Below are 4,542 nucleotides of genomic sequence, written 5' to 3' on the forward strand. Positions count from 1 at the left end.
ACAAATGTCCTAGAATTTGTCTTTAAACAGGAGAGAAATTTTTTTTAAACACATGAAGCTTTCTAAAAGGTCGTTTATAAGCTACCTTGGGAGTGCAATTGAAAAATAGAAGTTGGTGTAATAAAAACAGATGTTTCAGTGCAGCTCCAAAAATCTTTTATAAATACAGCCATTTTGGAAGAACAATCCTGGATCAGAAGTGTTATTCCTTGTGTATTTACATTATGTGTGTATGTCTCATCTCAGTTGTCATAATTGTGTCTGTAATTTCCTGCTGAGTAGCGGTCATAACCACCCTGGTTTCTGCCACCATAGTCTCTGGACCGTCCATGTCCATATCCATATCCATATCCTCCAGGTCGGCTGTCATATCTACCACTCCCATAGCCTTGGTCCCCACCACCTGCATGGTCAACACGGATCTGGTGACCATCCAGGGACTCTCATTCATGGCTCTCATGGCATCTGAGGCATGCTCTGGGTTGGTGAAGGTGATGAAGTCAAAACCGCTGGATCGCTGAATCTCCCGGTCCTTGACAATAACCACCTCAGAAATAGGGCCAAAGCTACTGAGGTGGTCTTCCAGTGCCTGCTCATTGGTGTTAAAGTTGAGCCCTCCCACAAAGAGTTTTCCTTCCTCAGAAGACATAGCTGTGAGTTCGAGTCCTGGAAGTTAAAAAGTAAAAGAACCGGACAGACGGCAAGCTCTAAAGACTAGAGATAACAGCCTTGTGATGTATCTTGCAGGAGGAGGTCTTTGAACTTTTTGTATCTGCATGTCTAGAACTCTCCCAAGACCAAGGAAGTTTTCTTGAATTATTTCTTCAAATAAATTTTCCATATTTTTTACTGTAACTTCCTCCTCTGTATTGTCTGTGATACACAGGTTTGGTCACTTTATATAGTCCATGTTTCTTGTAGGCTTTTTTCATTCTTTGTAATTACTTTTTCTTTATTTATATCTGACTGGATTAATTCAAAGAACCTGTCTAGCATCTTTAAAATTCTCTCTTCGGGGAGTCAGGAAGATAGTCAGACTATGCGAGTCCCAGTGTGAGTGAGTGAATATATGGAAAATTTTGTGTACATACCAGTGAGTGAGAGGGTATGTGAGTGGCTGACTGAATAAGGACTAGGGATTTAGTGGCCAGAGCTCTCTTGGTGCAGTGGCTGGTGCCACAGCAGCTGGGCTTGGACCCTAGCAATTCCCAGGACACAGAAGCCAAGTGTCATTTTCTTTTTCTTCTTTTTCTTTTCTTTTTTAAATCAACAAACCCTCTCTGTGAAGAAAATGCTGGGAAAGACTCTAAGTGGGGCTCATGTGAGTGTGGCCAGGCCCCTGGTGCAACAGCTGGTGCTGCAGCTTCTCTGTTTTGTTCCTGGCTCTTCTCCGGTCACAGAAGTAGAGCATCATTTTTTTAAAAATGAACAGAAGTTTTCCTTTGAAAAAGTAGCAGGGCTCTTCCTCACCATTGAAACAGGAGAGAGCCTGCTGGTTCCTGGTTTTGCCTCACTACTTCAATACGTAGCAGGGCTCTGGTAGGGGCTGCAGAGGGAGTCCAGAGGAAAGTTCCCATGGAAGAAGATAAGAAAGGCACCCCATCACCATCTTGAAGGCGGGGCAGGGAAGTGCTCTGACTTGCTCACCACAGAGCAAAAGACCCCATCTCTGTGACTGGCAGATCAACTACTCAGGGATTGATTGTGGCCCAGACAGAATATCCTGAGAGCACAAACTATAGAGGGACCTGATGAGTACTGAGTTCCAGGCGTCCCACCCTCTACCCTGATCCGACCATGGCACAAAAGGTGTGGCCAGAAAAGGATGAGGAAGAACTCCAAAGAGATCAGTGGTGAGTCCAGGGCTGACCCATACCCCCTCCTCCCTAGCAATCCTCTGAATGTCAGACCCACACAACTTGGCCATGACTGAGAGGGACAAACCCAGATGAAGCCTGGATGACAGTCACAATAGGAGAACTCCATTCCAAGACAGGCCTGACTGGGGCACCCCCGGTGAGAGTACCTGCCTGAGAAAGAGATAATCCCATACCTCCTCACTGAAGGAGATCTCCCTGACCATACAAGAGTGGGAGGAGAGAACTGCAGCTCCACCCACCTCCATTGCCCCTCCTCCTTCCCTGCTTCATTCCCTGAGGAGTGAAAGAGATGGTTCTGCAGGAGAGACCTGATTAGAGGAACAATTACAGAGCCTGCAACAAGAGGACAGGGTTTTTTGTTTGTTTGTTTTGTTTTAATTTTTAATTAATTAAAAAAATTTTTTTGACTGTTTGTTAGTTCATCTATTCTTTAAAATATTTTTCCTTTGTGCATGAATGTGTATGTGAGGGTTTGATCTGTATCCCCCCAATTTTTTTTTTCTTTTTGTGTTTCTACTTTTATTTGTCATTTTCTATTTACATGTGTATGTGAATGATTGATTTTGTTGTTGTTGGTTTTTACTCTTTTGTTCTTCTGGGATTTTTAAATATTCACTTTATAGTTTAAGGTGTGTGTCAACATATGTGTGAGAGTTTGACCTAAATCCCTTCTTTTTTAATCTTTTTTATTTTCCTCTGGTCTTTCTGTTTTTCTTCTCTATTCACTTTGTGCTAGACATGTGTGTGTGTGTTTAGTTTTCTTGGTTTTTGTAGTTGTTTTTTGTTGTTGTTGTTGTTATGTTGTTATTCCAGTTTGTTTTGGAGTGTGTGCATTTATTCAATTGCTTTTGCATTGGTTTCTGCTTTGCATTGTCATATAGAGAGGTGGTGGGGAGTGAATCTCAGGGAACACACACTACATAAGTGCACATTTTAATTTGCAAGTAGTCTCTGATTCCTAGCACCCCATCCCCTAATTTATTTGAATTTCAAAAACTACAAGAGACAACAAAGTTTCCCATCCACCATCCTATTTCAAAATAGAACAAATCCAGAGCCCAGATCAGGGAAGAATAGGAGACTGAGAAAACATCAGAAAGGAAAGCCTCTCCCACTGACACCAAATGACAGAACTAAAGAGAAAAACAAGAGATCTGTCACAAATGAGGAAAAACTAAAGGAAGGCCTCAGGCAATTCCAAGTGTACCAATGACACAACTCCTGAAAAATCAGACCTTGGTGCCCAAACAATGGAAATCACCAATGACTGACCCCAGAGTACAAGAGGGATTAGGGAATGGATGGAAAGAATGAATAAGACTCAAGAAAGACAAGATGCAACACTGAAAAAACATGTAACAGAGATATTGGCAATACAAAATTTCACCCAGGAAATAAATAACAAGATGACAAGCATGGAAAGTAGAATTAATCTAGCTGAAGAAAGAATCTCAGGACTTGAAGACCAGAACATGGAATTAACCCATTCTGTAAAAACATAGAAAGAAGACTCAGAAAGAAAGAACAAAGCCTATAAGAGATGAGTGATTATATCAAGAGACCAAACCTATGCCTGATTGGTATCCCAGAAGAAGAAAGGGAAATGGAGGACAACTTGGAGCAAGTATTTCAGGATGTAATCCAAGAAAACTTTCCCCATCTCACCAGAGATGTGATAAGCCAAGCACAAGAGATACAGAGAACTGCTACAAGACATCAAATGAGAAGACCAACTCCTAGACACATAGTAATTCACCTACACAAAGTAGGCACAAAAGAAAAAAATTATAAAGGCAGCAAGAGAGTAATGTCAGCCTACCTACTGGGGAAAATCAATCAGAAGAGCAGCAAACCTATCAGCAGAAACACTACAAGCAAAAAGGGACTAGAGCCCTATATTCAAAGTCCTCAAAGAAAAACAATTTCAACCAAGAATTTCCTCTCCAGCCAAGTTCAACTTCATCAGTGATGGAGAATTAAAATCCTTTCTAGACATCCAGTTCCTAAGAGATTATTCAGCTTCTAGACCAGCACTACAGGAGACACTTAAAAAGGTATTAAGCACAGAAGAAAGAAAAAATAGAATGACTACACACTTCCCAAGAGAACAGCAGAGCACAGAATCAACAGATTATACAGTGCAACAAGAAACTTGAAAACACACACACACATTAACCCCAAAGTCAAAAGAAAATAAGCAAACAAAGAAAAAACTTTGTAAGAACCTCATGACGGGGAGAAACAATCACATTTCAATAATCAGCCTGAATGTGAATGGACTAAATACACCACTAAAAAGACACAGAATCGCAAACTGGATAACAAACCATGACCCAATTATTGGCTGCATCCAGGAGATTCATCTCACCACAAGGGCTGAACTCAGACTCAAAGTCAAAGGATGGAAAACGAGTTTCCAGGCAAATGGATCACAAAAGAAGGCAGGAGTTGTGATCTTAATATCAAACAAAACAACCTTTAAGCTATCAAAAATTAAAAAGATACAAAAGGAAACTACATAATGATAAAAAGTTCAATCCATCAACAAGAAATATCCATCCTAAACATATATACTCGCAGCACAGAAGCACCAGCATTTATTTATTTATTTATTTATTTATTTATTTATTTGAGTTGGAGTCTCACTCTGTTACCCAGACTG

The 4,542-nt window shown here is 40.7% G+C and overlaps 1 pseudogene; it reads right to left on the reverse strand.

Annotated features, from left to right (window-relative positions):
* Positions 1-242: 242 nt before the first annotated feature.
* LOC110594571 lies at positions 243-649 on the reverse strand (annotated as a pseudogene).
* Between the last annotated feature and the right edge of the window lie 3,893 nt (positions 650-4,542).

The sequence above is a fragment of the Carlito syrichta genome, unplaced genomic scaffold (genome assembly GCF_000164805.1).
Source record: "Carlito syrichta isolate Samal-C Ts95f unplaced genomic scaffold, Tarsius_syrichta-2.0.1 Scaffold316290, whole genome shotgun sequence".
Taxonomy (NCBI): Eukaryota; Metazoa; Chordata; class Mammalia; order Primates; family Tarsiidae; genus Carlito; species Carlito syrichta.